This window comes from Aquarana catesbeiana, linkage group LG06, assembly GCF_042186555.1.
Source record: "Aquarana catesbeiana isolate 2022-GZ linkage group LG06, ASM4218655v1, whole genome shotgun sequence".
NCBI classification, from domain to species: Eukaryota; Metazoa; Chordata; class Amphibia; order Anura; family Ranidae; genus Aquarana; species Aquarana catesbeiana.
Genome location: NC_133329.1, coordinates 34,182,777 through 34,199,476, shown reverse-complemented (window position 1 = coordinate 34,199,476; position 16,700 = coordinate 34,182,777). Strand labels below are relative to the sequence as shown.

At 41.6% G+C, this 16,700-nt stretch overlaps 1 pseudogene; it reads left to right on the top strand.

The window, feature by feature from the left end:
- The first annotated feature begins 259 nt into the window (after window positions 1-259).
- On the top strand, window positions 260-14,226 carry LOC141147543 (up-regulator of cell proliferation-like; annotated as a pseudogene).
- Window positions 14,227-16,700: the final 2,474 nt, after the last annotated feature.

Sequence of the window (16,700 nt, the reverse complement as noted above, 5' to 3'; positions counted from 1 at the left end):
CGCCTTTTTTTTTCTCCTCACGCTATTAGCGTGAGGAGAAAAAATAGCTGATTACTGGCTCTGTGTACGTCACATGATCAGTTGTCATTTGCTGACAGCTGATCACGTGGTATGGGGTCGGGACGCCCTCCCGGCAAATTAAGTCTGCACTGCAGCCGTCTTTCGGCTATAGCGCAGATGTGAAGTGGTTAATTTTACTTGTTGCTTATTTCTGTTTACAGAGTCAGAGTCTTTTACTAATCTCCTTATACTGTTGAAGATGAAGAAGTATATTTCTAATAAGCTGACTTTGGTGGATAATCTTGAAATCTCTGCAGAGTACAATAAAGACAATAAACCCCAGAAGACAGAAGATGTACCCTGGTGTACTCTGAGGAAGATCATGGCTCTACTGCAAGGAACACTCATGTGCAGGATGAAAAAATGTGTTTAGTTTTGTTTCGTTTCGATTCGTTATTTAACTAAATTTGTTTAGTTAAATTTGTTGCATTCATTACATTCGTTTTTGGAATTCATTTAGTTTCGTATTCAAATTCGAAAAAAAATTCACCCGCATTCGAAAAAATTCAACCGCATTGGAAAAAACTATCAAATTTGAAAAAATTCGTCCGCATTCGAAAAAAACTATCAAATTCGAAAAAATCCTACCACATTCGAAAAAAATTTAACCAAATTTGAAAAAGTAAACTATATATAACCATTTTGCAAAATTAGAAATTCGTATAGAATGAAATTGAATTCCAATAGAAAAGATTAGAATAGAATAAAAAATATAAAAGAATAGCATAGAAAAACAAGAGAACAGATAAGAAAAAAATATAATTCTATTCTAATCTTTTCTATACAAATTCATTCTGTACCAAATTCCAATTTCGGAAGATAGTTATATATATATTATATTTTTTTCTATTCTGTTCCATTGTTTTTCTGTGCTATTCTTTTCTATTCTATTCTAAACGTTTCTATTCGAATTTGAATTCATTCTATACGAAATTCGAATTTCGGAAGATGGCTTCTGAAATTCGAATTTCATATAGAATGAATTTAAATTTGAATAGAAAAGATTTGAATAAAAAATAATAGAAATGAATAGACTATAAAACAATAGAGCAGAATAGAATAAAATATAATATATATATTATATTTATTCTATTCTGTTCTATTGTTTTTCTATGCTATTCTTTTCTATTATTTTCTATTCTATTCTAATCTTTTCTATTCAAATTTGATTTCAGTCTATATGAAAGTTTAATTTCAGAAGATGTTATAATGTGTATATATATATATATATATATATATATATATATATTTTTTTTTTTCTATTCTGTTCCATTGTTTTTCTATGCTATTCTTTTCTATTCTATTTGAAACTTTTCTATTTAAATTTGAATGCATTCTATACGAAATTTGAATTTCAGAAGATGGCTTCTGAAATTCGAATTTCGTATAGAATGAATTTGAATAGAAAAGATTAGAATAGAAAATAATAGAAAAGAATAGACTAGACAAAAAATAGAACAGAACAGAATAAAATATAATATAATATATATATTTTATTCTATTCTGTTCTATTGTCTTTCTAGTCTATTCATTTCTACTCTATTCTAATCTTTTCTATTCAAATTCATTTTATAAGAAATTTGAATTTCAGAAGATGGTGACAACGCCCCATGCCTATATAAGTCGTTGCGCACCTCGCACACAGCATTACAGCGGGGGAGAGTGTTGTGTCAACATCGGAAGAAGAGAAGAGAGAACAAGACGACGGAGATAACCGGGCCAACACTATCAAGAGAGCGGCAAAAGAGCAGAAGATAGCGAAGGAGCCCGGCAGAAGAACCGGAGAGCGGGAGAAGAACCGGACACTGGAAGAAGAGGCTGGAGAGCAGGAGAAAAACTGGAAACCAGGAGAAGAGGTTGGAGAGCGAGAGAAGAACCAGAGAGCCTCTTCTCTCTGGGAGAAGAGGCCGGAGAGCACGGAAAAGTCGGAAGAAACCCCCGAAGTCGGAAGTAGACCCCCGGAGCTACCTAATAAATTACTTTAAAAACCTGTGTAGTGTGTTTTTTTATTGACACTTTTTACCCCATACTCATTCACATAGGGTGGGGGGCCGGGATCTGGGGGCCCCCTTATTAAAGGGGGCTCCTGGATTCTGATAAGCCCTCTGCCCGCAGCCCCCGACAACCAACGGCAGGGGTTGTCGGGAAGAGGCCCTTGTCCTCATCAACATGGGGACAAGGTGCTTTGGGGTGGGGGGGCACAGGGCACCCCCCTGCCCCAAAGCGCCCACCCCCCATGTTGAGGGCATGCGGCCTTGTACGGTTCAGGGGGGGTGCTCGCTTGTCCCCACCCCCTTTCCTGACTGGCCGAGCTGTGTGCTCGGATAAGTGTCTGGTATGGATTTTGGAGGGTTCCCATGCCATTTTTTTGGCGTAGGGGGTTCAAAATCCATACCAGACCTAAAGGCCTAGTATGCCCCTGGAGGGGAACCCATGCCGGTTTTTTATTTAAAATTTGGCACGGAGTTCCCCCTCATGATTCATACCAGACACCTGTCAGCAATGCTTGTCGCTCATCTGGAAAGGAAAAAACACAGTTATCCTTTCTTGATGAGCGGGCCAGTTCAGTGCTGGCTCCCCCGACGGGGCTCGCAGGTGTCAAATCTCGTCAATAACAGCGGCGAGATTGACACAATATCGTGGTCACCTACTGTATATTTTATTCAATTCTGTTCTATTGTTTTCTATTATTTTATATTCTAATCTTTTCTATTCAAATTCATTCTATACGAAATTCGAACTTCAGAAGCCATGTTCCGAAATTCGAATTTCAGATAGAATGAATTTGAATAGAAAAGACTATTATAGAATAGAAAATAATAGAAAAGAAAAGCATTGAATAACAATAGAACAGAATAATAATAAAATATATATATATATATTTTATTATTATTCTGTTCTATTGTTATTCAATGCTTTTCTTATATATATATATATATATATATATATATATATATATATTCTATTGCTTTATTATTTTATATTCTATCTTATTGTATTTTTTAGAAAATCATTTTCTATTTTTTTCGAATTTGATTCGAATTTGTTTTCTAATTCGATTCAAATTTGTTTTTGAATTTGTTTGTTTTTTTCTGATTCGTTTAAATTCGTTACTATTGTAATTCGGAAATTCAGATGCATACGAATTTCCGAATAATGAAAAATTTGTTCGAATTTCGATTTGGAACGAAACGTAATGCAAATGTCTACTCTATATGACAATGATGCTGGAAAAGAAAATGATCTATCTGAAGCTATATTTGAGGGTCCACAAAGTTCAAGTTTCATGCACCCCATTGATGTTCTCTGTGTACTTCTGCATTGTTCAGACAGTATTCTGCAACAGGAGATTGTGAGTAAAATGGCCATGTGTCAGTTTGCTGTCCCTCTGCTGCTCCCTGCTGGTGATGGGTCACATTGTACCTTCATGCTGTGGGCAATGAGAGACATTGTGAAAAAGTAGAGACCTCAGTCACTAGATGACAGCAAAGGGTTCAGAGAGGAAAATGTGGTGAATATTTCCATGCCAATCATTTCTTTTGTAAGATTGTGGAAATCCAAAATTCTGAATAAAATTCTTACTCCAGCCCAGCAGCAATACAACTTCTTTATCCATGATGATATAGAAGGAGGAAACCTTGAGAGGAAAATATCTGAAGGACTTGTGGAAATATCCTGGTATTTTCGCTGTAGTAAATCTGATATTTTTCCAGTACCCTTTGCAGTGGCCAACCTACGTGGAGACCTGGAGACCAACTGGGACTAGTTCATATTTCTGAGTGAAATCTCATCAGCTGTGTTTATATTTATGGAGACAATCAATCAGCGAGAATTCCATCTGTTATCAACATGCAGTCAGTGTGACACCACATTTTACTTTGCTGTTACTCCTAGTCCAGAAAAAGATATAAAGAGACATTAAGTATTCTTCAGCGTAAATTACCAGTGTTAAGATGTGAGAAGCAACATGTTGTCTTGAAAAGCAAGTCAGAAAATTATGCATGTTTCATAAAAAAATCCAACCAAAACTTCAAAATATTTTAAATAAATTTTCCAAAAAAATCTCCCTAAATTCTTTAATAAACATAATGTTGTGGTGGTTGAAGATACAAATGAATGCCAGAAAGCACCTTGCCAGTAAAATCATTTGAGAAATTCAGAATGTAGCACAGTATAAAAAGCAAGTGATGAAATTGCGAGGAGATCTCTGGAAACAGTTGTCCAAAATAGAAAAATAACTTTGCAGAATGTAAAATCAAGGAGAGAAACATTCAGAAACATATCAGGCTGATCTGCAAAATAAATGCAATAACCTGCGCTCAGAGCAATATAGACACCAAACTGCAAAAGGTATACAGATGTTTACAAATGCTCTTACTGATTTGTCTAAGAAAGAAAGACAACATTTTCTAAAGTGGATGAAATTTCAGCTTGATGCAATTGCTAGACACAATCTGACAAAACTTCAAAGTGCATATAAGGAGAAATGTATCAACACTGCACATAGAAAAGAACTTCAGGACTTAGATCATAAACTTTCAGATAGCTCTTTAGGAATAGAACAATTTCTACGTGAACTGGATCAGTTCTACGAAGCTGAAAGTTCTATGACAAATCAAAAACAAATTGAGAGACATCAAAAAAGTTTTCTAAACTTCCAGGAGTAGCACCCGATCTTCTGTTAGATGGATTTCCTTTGGAGCTTATTGATGGAGATACCTCCAACATCACCCTGCAATAGATAACAGATGTTTTGACTGAGTTGGACATCAGAACAAAGGGACAATGTAAATTGAGAGTTATAACTGTGCTGGGATTGCAGAGTACAGGAAAATGCACCCTTCTCAACACCATGTTTGGTCTGAAGTTCCCAGTGGCCAGTGGAGGATTCACACGAGGATCCTTCATGACTCTTCTAAGGGTAACAGAGAACTTTCAGGAAAAGCTGGGTTGTCACTTCATCCTGGTGATTGACAATGAGGGTCTGAAAGCTCCAGAGTTGGCCTCTCCAGAGGGCAGCTATGAACATGACAATGAACTGGCCACACTAGCGGTTGAGCTGAGTGATATCATCATAGTCAATATGGCCATGGAAAACACAATAGAAATGAAGGATATTTTACAAATTGTGGTCCATGCTTTTCTTACAATGAAAGAAATTGGGAAGAAGCCTAACTGCCAGTTTGTACACCAAAATGTCAGTGATGTATCAGCTCCTGATAAGAACATGAGACACAAAGAAACTTCTGGAACAGTTGAATGAAATGACAAAGGAGGCTGCCAAAATGGAAAAGAAAAATGAGTTTTCAACTTTCACTGATGTGATAAAGTACGATATTAAAAAGGACAATGGGTACATTTCCGGGCTTGTGGCAGGGAGACCCACCAATGGCTCCAGTAAAACTTGGCTACAGCTCAAATGTGCTTAAGCCTCAAATGTATTTGTTTGCTTGGATAGAAAGTTTGTGGCGGTCTGTGAAACACGAGAAATTCATCTTTAGTTTTAGAAACGGCCTTGTGGCCAAAGCCTACAAAAAATTGTCTTCACGATATTCCTTGTGGTAATGGGATTTCTGTAAAATAATTCACAACTGGGTGATCAGCACAGAAAATGAAATTAGAAATCAATCTGGAGAAACATATGAAATCAATAAACATGAGCTGCAGAATATTCTTCTGGAGGAAGAAAACAAGATGACTGAATCACTAGAAAAATATTTTGAAAACTCAGAAAAATGTTAATCTCATAGAATGACACCGAGAATAATTCAAATTAAGTATTTAAAGAAAAGCTCTTGAAAGAAACGCTCTTAGCAAGTGTCATAGGCTGTCTCTATCCAGAAAGGGAAAATACAAATCCAGGACATCGAGAGGAAATCCCAGGCATTAATTGAAGATAAAATAACACATCTCCTGCAAAGATATAGACAGAATAATAGGGAAGTAAGTGAAGAAGAAATTCAAGAAGAATTTGAGTTGATGTGGAAGAAGACGTTATTAGATTTGCAGTTGGAAGAACTTAAGAGATGTAATGTGGATCATTCTCTTCTTCACCTTCTTAAAAATGACATGAGCAATAAAGGACATGAGATAAATAAAGCATTAATTAGAGTTAAAGTTTTACATCAATATGCAAAGAAAGGTGTCAGGTTTTGTAAAGATGCTAAAAAGGACTTTGGTCACTCCATTAAATCAGTTTTAGGAAACCTAATATTTAAGCAAGAACATATTAATAAGGTTAGTGATCTTGCTGCTTCAATAATTCATATCAGTGATGAGTATATAAAAGAGAAGATGTCTTCCAGAGATGATTACAATGAAATGTACTCTAAGTAGGGATGAGCCGAACACCCCCCGGTTCGGTTCGCACCAGAACCTGCGAACGGACCGAAAATTTGCACGAACGTTAGAACCCCATTGACGTCTATGGGACTTGAATGTTCGAAATCAAAAGTGCTCATTTTAAAGGCTAATTTGCGTGGTATTGTCCTAAAAAGGGTTTGGGGACCCGGGTCCTACCCCAGGGGACATGTATCAATGCAAAAAAAACTTTTAAAAACTGCAGTTTTTTCGGGAGCAGCAATTTTAATGATGCTTAAAGTAAAAAAAAAAAAAAACGAAATATTCCTTTAAATATCGTACCTGGGGGGTGTCTATAGTATGCCTGTAAAGTGGCGCGTGTTTCCCGTGTTTAGAACAGTCCCTGCACCAAATGTCATTTTTAAAGGAAAAAATCTCATTTAAAACTGCTTGCGGGTTTAATGTAATGTCGGATCCTGGCAATATGGATGAAAATCAGTGAGACAAACGGCATGGGTACCCCCCAGTCCATTACCAGGCCCTTTGGCTCTTGTATGGATATTAAGGGGAACCCCGCACCCAATTAAAATAAGGAAAGGTGTGGGGTCACCAGGCCCTATATACTCTGAACAGCTGTATACAGGCGGTGCAAACAAGACAGGGACTGTAGGTTTGTTGTTAAGCAGAATCTGTTTGTAATTTTGAACGGGTACATTTTTAACGTGTTTAGCTCCAGCCAAAAAATCTTTTTTAAGCTTTTTGGAAAACATAGGGAAGGGTTATCACCCCTGTGACATTTGTTTTTCTGTCTTTCCTCCTCTTCAGAAGATTTCACCTCACTTTTGTCCCAATGACAAATGTTTTTTGAAAATTGGGTTTTTTTTGTGGAACAAGGATTGGAAAGCATCAGTGGAAAGGAGAAATGTTTTCCCCATATTAACTCTTACAGGAGAGAATTTCCCTTCCTAGGGGTAGATTTCATCTCACTTCCTGTTGTCTCCTTCCGTTTGCAAGTAGGAGTCGTTTGTAAGTTAGATGTTTGAAAGTAGGGGCCTGCCCTATATACTCAGCAGAAATTTGGGCCTTAGGTGTTGTTGTGGCCACAACACTGTAAGCCCTCACAGGGCCCTGCTGTGAAATATTAGATCAAGAATTGTAATTACATGCCCCTGTTGAACATGAGCTGAAAAATTAGGCCTTAGGCACTGGTGCTGGTGCCACAACACTGCAACCCCTCACAGACACTCTAGTTGGAACGCAGGAACGAGCCCTGCTGCAAAGTATTGCATCAAAATTTGTAATTACACGTCCCTGTTAAACAGGGGCAGAAAAATTGGGCCTTAGGCACTGGTGCTGGTGCCACAACACTGCAACCCCTCGCAGACACTCTAGTTGGAAAGCAGGAACGAGCCCTGCTGCAAAGTATTGCATCAAAAATTGTAATTACATGCCCCTGTTAAACGGGGCAGAAAAATTGGGCCTTAGGCACTGGTGCTGGTGCCACAACACTGCAACCCCTCACAGACACTCTAGTTGGAACGCAGGAACGAGCCCTGCTGCAAAGTATTGCATCAAAAATTGTAATTACACACCCCTGTTAAACAGGGGCAGAAAAATTGGGCCTTAGGCACTGGTGCTGGTGCCACAACACTGCAACCCCTCACAGACACTCTAGTTGGAACGCAGGAACGAGCCCTGCTGCAAAGTATTGCATTAAAAATTGTAATTACACGCCCCTGTTAAACAGGGGCAGAAAAATTGGGCCTTAGGCACTGGTGCTGGTGCCACAACACTGCAACCCCTCAAAGACACTCTAGTTGGAACGCAGGAACGAGCCCTGCTGCAAAGTATTGCATCAAAAATTGTAATTACACACCCCTGTTAAACAGGGGCAGAAAAATTGTGCCTTAGGCACTGGTGCTGGTGCCACAAAAAATGCAACCCCTCACAGACACTCTAGTTGGAATGCAGGAACAAGCCCTGCTGCAAAGTATTGCATCAAACATTGTAATTACACGTCCCTGCTAAACAGGGGCAGAAAAATTGGGCCTTAGGCACTGGTGCTGGTGCCACAACACTGCAACCCCTCACAGACACTCTAGTTGGAACGCAGCAACGAGCCCTGCTGCAAAGTATTGCATCAAACATTGTAATTACACGCCCCTGTTAAACAGGGGCAGAAAAATTGGGCCTTAGGCACTGGTGCTGGTGCCACAACACTGCAACCCCTCACAGACACTCTAGTTGGAACGCAAGAACAAGCCCTGCTGCAAAGTATTGCATCAAAAATTGTAATTACACGCCCCTGTTAAACAGGGACTGAAAAATTGTGCCTTAGGCACTGGTGGTGGCGTCCAGAACCAAAAATGTTCTTACAAGCTATCAGCGTGATCATTGAGGAGGAAGAGGATAATTACTCAGGGATAGTCACTCAGCATCAGCATAGGCAGTCTTTGAAGGGATCTGGGATTTCAAAAAAAATTATTCGGTTACATCAGCATCAGGTGCTTGGTAGCTGGTGGTGATCCAAGACTGATTCATTTTTATGAAGGTCTGTCGATCGACCGAGTCGGTGGACAGAGGCACCCTGTGATCGGTTACCACGCCTCCAGCAGCACTGAATGTGCGTTCCGAAAGAACGCTGGATGCAGGACAGGCCAGTAGCTCAATTGCATACTGTGCAAGCTCTGGCCAGTGATCCATCCTCAGGACCCAGTAACCCAGAGGATTTTCGGTGGGAAAGGTGTCCAAATCTGATCTTGCCCCTAGGTATTCCTGCACCATGTAAAACAGACGCTGGCAATGGTTGCTGGAACCGATCATACCTTGGGGCTGCGGACCAAAAAATTGTCTGAACGCATCGGTCAGACGGCCACCTTCTCCACCGCTCCTTCTTTGACTGACCGAAGCCTCAGCAACAAGTTGTCCAGAAACAGGAGTTTGTAACCTCCCAGTCCCTGGGAACGCGTTGCACAGACCTTTCTGCAAGGCCTCCCGAAGATGTTTCATCCTCTGCTCCCTCTGCGATGGCAAGATAAGGTCCGCAACCTTACCCTTGTAACGTGGATCAAGGAGGGTTGCCAGCCAGTATTGGTCCTTCTCCTTGATACCACGAATACGAGGATCCTTACGCAAGCTTTGCAGGATCAGGGAGGCAAGGCAGCATAGGTTTGCTGAGGCATTCGGTCCGGAGTCCTCTGGGTCACTAAGGATGACATGGTCCGCAGCCACCTCCTCCCAGCCACGTACAAGTCCATGTGTTTCTTGGGACTGATCCCTTAAAGACTGCTGCTGATGCTGAGTGCCAGGTTCCACCTCCATACTGACACAATCTTCCTCCTCCTCCTCCTCTTCCTGTGTGATCGGCGGGCATGCAGGAACACTGTCTGGATAAAGGGGGCCTTGAGAGCTAAGGAAGTCCTCCTCTTCCTGCCTCTGTTCTGCCTCAAGTGCCCTGTCCATTATTCCACGCAGCGTGTGCTCCAACAGGTGGACAAGGGGGACAGTGTCACTGATGCATGCACTGTCACTGCTCACCATCCTCGTGGCCTCCTCAAATGGTGACAGGACAGTGCATGCATCCCTGATCATGGCCCACTGGCGTGGGGAAAAAAAACCAAGCTCCCCTGACCCTGTCCTGGTGCCATAGTCGCACAGGTACTCATTGATGGCCCTCTGCTGCGTGTGCAGCTGCTGCAGCATGGCCAACGTTGAGTTTCACCTGGAGGGCATGTCACAGATTAGGCGGTTCTTGGGCAGGTTAAACTCCTTTTGGAGGTCCGTCAGCCGAGCACTGGCATTATATGACCGGCGGAAATGCACACAGACTTTCCTGGCCTGCCTCAGGACATCCTGTAAGCCCGGGTACCTGCCCAAGAACTGCTGCACCACCAAGTTAAGGACGTGAGCCAAACAGGGCACATGGGTCATTTGTCCCTGTCGGAGGGCAGAGAGGAGGTTGGTGCCATTGTCGCAAACCACTATTCCTGCCTTAAGTTGGCATGGCGTCAACCACTTCTGAACCTGCCCCTGCAGAGCTGACAGAACCTCTGCCCCAGTGTGGCTCCTGTCCCCCAAGCACACCAGCTCAAGCACCGCATGGCATCTTTTGGCCTGCGTACTTGCGTAGCCCCTTGAACGACTACGGAGCACTGCTGGTTCCGAGGACAATGCACAGGAAGAGGCCATGGAGGAAGAAGAAGAGGAGGGGGTGGAGGAGAGAGGTGTGTCACAATCATTAGCATTTTGGAGGCGTGGTGGCGGAACAACCTCCAACACTACTGCACCTTTTCCTGCATCCTTCCCAGCTGCCAGCAGAGTCACCCAATGCACTGTGAAACTTAGGTAACGTCCCTGTCCATGCCTGCTGGACCATGAGTCAGCGGTAATGAGCAACTTACCGCTGACCGCCCTGTCCAGCGAGGCATGGACATTGCCTTCCACATGCCAGTAGAGAGCCGGAATCGCCTTCTGTGAGAAAAAGTGGCGTTTGGGTACCTGCCACTGAGGAACCGCACATTCCACAAACTCACGGAAGGGGGCAGAGTCTACCAACTGAAAAGGCAGCAGTTGAAGTGCTAGCAATTTTGCCAAGCTAGCATTCAACCGCTGGGCATGTGGATGGCTGGGAGCAAACTTCTTTCGGCGGTGCAGCAGCTGGGGCAGGGAAATTTGCCTGGTACAATCTGACGTTGGTGTACAAAAAGCAGATTGCCCACAAGTACTTGGCTGTGACACACCTAATTCTACACCTTCATTCCTCTCAGTGCAGGTCTCAGAGAGGACTGAAGGTCTAGTGGGGTTGGAAATCTCAGCTGATGAGGAGCAAGGAGAGGTCCTCTTTGTTCTTTGGTGTGGGTCTTTTAGATACGCTTGCCAACGAACTGCATGGCAGGTCAACATATGTCTGGTCAAGCATGTGGTACCCAAGCGGGAGATGTTTTGGCCACGCGAGATACGCTTGAGACATATGTTGCAAATAGCAGCGGTGCGATCTGATGCACTCGTCTCAAAAAAGGCCCACACCAAAGAACTTTTTGAAAAACGCGCAGAGACTGCAGCGCCATGCACATGTGGAGCTTTGGGGTGTGATGCAGTCAATGTGCTGCCCTTAGGCTGACCCTGGAGGGCATCCTGCCTCGTTGGTGATGTGCCGCCTCCTCCTCCTCCTCCTCTCTCCTATCAGGCACCCATGTTGAGTCAGTGACCTCATCATCCCCTCCCTCCTCATCACTGGAGCAAACCTGGCAGTATGCTGCAGCAGGGGGAGCATGACTGCCAGATTTCTGTCCTTCTTGGGCACCCCCTCTGTCCGTGCTCATGTTACTGCCTTCATCGAGCTCAGTATCATCATCAGAGCCTTCCAAACGCTGGGCATCCTCCTGGAGCATGTACCCAACACTGTGGTCAAACAGTTCGAGGGACTCCGCAGGAGGACATGGTGGGGCTAGGGAAGGAGTCACTGATGACATTGAGCCGAGGGAAGAGGCAGCTGCTTTGCCAGACAAAGTACCCTGGGCATGGGTGAGAGAGGATGAGGAGGATGAGGATGGCTTGGTCATCCACTCGACCAAGTCTTCCGCATGTTGCGGCTCAACACGGCCAGCTGCCGAAAAAAAGGCAAAGCGTGTCCCACGGCCACGTGCTGATGAGGATGCACCGTCTCCACGACCAGCACTAGACACAGAGCCTGCTTGCCCTCTCTTATTGGCTTGTGACAGTCTGCCTCTCCTTCTTGGCCTTCCAGACATACTAATGGCCTGTAGCTGCACGAAGCTGGGATATATATATATATATATATATATATATATGTACTGATACTGCAGCTAGCAAAATCAACTGCCTGCCTGTAGTATGAAAACACCACCAACCTTCTACAGGTAGCTTTAGCTGAACACTGTGAGGTGGACGCACCCCACTAACTTGTAGGTTTAGCTGAACACTGTGAGCAGGACGCACCCCACTAACTTGTAGTTTTAGCTGAACACTGTGAGCAGGACGCACCCCACTAACTTGTAGGTTTAGCAGAACACTGTGAGCAGGATGCACTGCACTAACTGTAAATAGTCTAGCTGCCTGACTGTGGTACTAATAGGATCAAAAGAACACCAGTAATTTTCTTCAGGTAGCTGTATATACTGTAACAAGACAAGCCTGCCTGTCAGTAAGAAGATAACAGGAATGGATCTAGCTGAACACTGTGAGCAGGACGCACCCCACTAGCTTGTAGGTTTAGCTGAACACTGTGAGGTGGACGCACCCCACTAACTTGTAGGTTTAGCTGAACACTGTGAGCAGGATTCACCCCACTAACTTGTAGGTTTAGCTGAACACTGTGAGTAGGACGCACCCCACTAACTTGTAGGTTTAGCTGAACACTGTGAGCAGGACGCACCCCACTAACTTGTAGGTTTAGCAGAACACTGTGAGCAGGACGCACCCCACTAACTGTAAATAGTCTAGCTGCCTGACTGTGGTACTAATAGGATCAAAAGAACACCAGCAATTTTCTTCAGGTAGCTGTATATACTGTAACAATACAAGCCTGCCTGTCAGTAAGAAGATAACAGGAACGGATCTAGCTGAAGCTCATCCCTAACTCTAAGGAACTGCTACACAAGATCAATAATATACTAAATGATAAAAAGGTGAAAAAGCTTAACTTTAATAAACAGTTTGAGCTGGATATCAAACTTTTCATTTTTGGAAAAGCCTCTCAGGCCTTCCAGAAGTTACATGACAAGTTTATCCAAGAGAATGACCCTAAACTTTGCTTAGAAAAGCTAAAGCCTCAATACCTGTCTACGTTTCTCAGTATTTTCCACAAAAAAGATGAAAATCAAAGCAGAGCCAGCCAGTTTGGTGAACTGTGCCTGAAACCAGCCATAATAGATCATGTTTTCAAACATCTTGGGCAAAAAATGGTGGATGAGATTCTAAGCGATTGTGAAAATGTGACATTTAGCAGCCAAAGTTTTTGTCCAGTGTACCATATTAAAGGAGCTTCTAGAAGACATGTCATTCCAAAGGTATGTTGAATACATCAGTTCATATGGGAGCTTCACAAAAAAATGGATTTTAACTTACATCACAAACAAATATCGCCGAGCATTACCTTTACAGACATTGCAGGGACTTATTTTGTCATCCATTGACAAGAAAATAAAAACCACTCTTAAAAATGAAAGATGTTTGAAGGAAAAATCTGTGCCAGGTTTTTTGGAGAAGTTCTGCAAATTGCTAAAAACAGAATTGGTGATTTCACAGAAATACCTGAAAGTTATCACATTTCATAATTTGGTGAATGTTCAGCAGTTCTCTTCAGAAATTGAACACTTCCTCATGGGGACAGAACAACAAATCCTATCAGAATCCTTTGATATAGAGTATGTTCTTACCAGAGTGACAGTGAAGCCCCAGGATGAATTGTTTAGGAAGGTGGTTTGATGTGGCAAGCAGTGTCCTTTCTGTAAAGTCCCCTGTGAGGCTGGAGGTGGTGATCATACGAATCACACAGCTTCTATTCACAGACCAAAAGGATTGGGGCAGTGCCGTTTTGTGGAAAATGAGCAATTAGTCATTGATATCTGTTCTACTTCTGTGGTATCTAGCACTCATTTTAGAAACGCAGACACTGAAATACAATGGCATCCCTATAAAGAGTATTGTATATATTATCCAAATTGGACGATTCAGCCTGACTCCAGCACTGAGTCCTCAGATTACTGGAAGTTCATCTTTGTAAAGTTTAATCAGGAGTTTGAAAAAGAGTATGTAGCACAACCGGCTGAATTGCCGGATATTTGGAAGAAAACCACCAGAGAACAAACACTTCAAAGCCTGAAAAAAGTATTTAATGTGAATTGACCGCCCTATAGTGATCCATATTAAAGCGTTAATTACAAACTGCTTTTCAAATGAGGACAAATGAGGTTTCAAAAAAATGTTTACTGCCCAAAAGGTCTGCTGCTTAAATAGTAACATACCAACCAAAATGTCATACTGTGTAAGAAATCTAAGAAGATCTTGATGGGATTCTATTGGAGTTATCATCTGCCAAGGAATTTATATGCCTATACAACACAGGTGAACCAACATTAACAATAAAATGAATGGTATACACTTTTCTTGCTGCACATTACCTATATATTAGCCTGTTATAAAAACCATTACAGTTATGGCTACTCATTTACCAGTCAAGATGGATTCATATAAAGCCTCTCTATTTCAATATTTACTGGGACTTTTGTTTTATTGAACTTGAGTTTTGAGTCATGCTGATTAGAGTTGATTTATTGAGAGGTTGTTTATTTGCATTGTAATTGCTGTAATTGATAATGTCTGCTACAAGTTTATTATGACTAGTATATGTCATGGGGCCCCTTTGATAAATGTAACTTTTTGATTTAGTAGAAATAATAAGATTAAAGTCTATGCACAAGTGGTTTTGTGTTTATTTATACTGTCTACAAGTAAAATGTTAGGGGTCTGTTTATTATTTTTTCCCAATGTTTACACTACTTTCACCCAAGATTCACAGCTTTGTAATTTGATTCAGTTTGGGAAATGTGTAAATCTTGGGTAAAAACATTTATAAATGGACCCCTAAGTGTGGTATTCTCTGGTTTGGTGGTTAGATTGTCTGTAATGATTTAAATGATCTTATACTTACGCTCTTTTTGATCAACATATTATCATGCCGCTAAAAAAACCCCATTGGGGGAACTTCCCATTCTATTTTTCAATGTTCTTGGAAATGCACGGCAGACTCTAATTCATGCTGGTGAGAACCCTCCCACACACACTTTTGCTCAGAAATTAACGGGTATGAGTGAAATTTAAGAGTTTTAGCTTTGCTGACATTTCAGAAAAATTGTGTCAATTTTTTTTGTTCTTCTTGACCATCAATGAAATCAATACAGTAGGCAAATTTAAAGGAAAATAATCGAAAATACAAAGTATTTTCATCTAAGAGTCTCACAACCTTCACCAAAGATTTTCACAATTTTTTATTTGGAATAAATTGGAAAATATTGAGAATCCTGGGTGAAAGTTGTATCAATTTTAAGTGAAACATATATAAATCGGCCCCAAAATGAAAATTCAATCCCACTTCCCCAAAAAGCATCATCTCTAAATAAACAAATGAAAAAAAGAGTACATTTTTCCCCAAACAAATTTCACCTGAGCAGCTCAATGATTAAAATTATGAGTTTCCATTCTGAAAATATTCACCAGTGGAGAAATCAGTAAATGAGATAAGCGAAATTGAGAGTTTGTATTTACTTGTGCCTTCAAGGAAAATTGGAAGCTTGTGAATGTCAATTTGAAAGGCAAAGGTGGTTTGGTTGTTTTTAAGGAACAATGGGCTTCTAAGGATTATAGCTTTTTTTTTCAACTGTCTTGGGCCTGCTCTTTTGCTAAAATTTAACTTCTCATTACTTCTCATTAGCATCATGTTCCATTATTTTTTGTATATATTCATTACTAACCAAATGCATACACAAAAACAAAGAGCAGAGAGCAGTGGGCAAGTCTAGGTGTGGTTAGGTGCCGAATGACAAGATACAGGTTATGATTCAGCAGTGACAATACCGACAGCCCTGACCCCATAATTATTTTTCATCCCATTGTAGTGCAAGCAGGCACAGCCTACATTCGGGTGACAACTCTGCTCTGAATTCAGGAGCAGTGCAGCATTGTTGCCACATCATCACAGGAAGCTGCATTAGGTGGACTTCACTCTCACTTGGCATCAACAAGAACTTTTGGGACTTCACAGGGGTAAGTATAAAAAACGACAGGTGCAGATATGTTTTTTAATAGGAGGCCATGGTTCTACTTTAACCAGTTAAAGACCACCCACCGCAGATATACTGCAACAAGGTGGCTCTATTGAATGAAACAATGTACCTGTATGTCATTTTGTGCAACAGATACTGTGGGTGCACACTCCTGCTGTACGGAGGGGGAGCCAATCAGTGGGTCTGGAGGACCTGATGTCCACCGACCACCCATGATCGCTCCACAGAGAGGCAGAACAGGGATCTGCCTATATAAACAAGGCAGATCCCCGTTCTGACAGGGAAGTACACAGAGATCTTTTGTACCTAGTCATTAGGAACACAGTTATCTGCGTTCTTCCTGTCAGTTCATCCACCCACACAGTTAGAAAACACTCCCAGGGAACACATTTAACCCTTTGATTGCTTGATGTTAACCCCTTCCCTGCCAGTGTCATTTATACTTTTTTTTTTTTTTTTTTTTCGCACTGATTTCTGTATTGGTGTCACTGGTCCCCAAAAAGAGTCACTTAGTGTTAGATTTATCCGCCACAATGT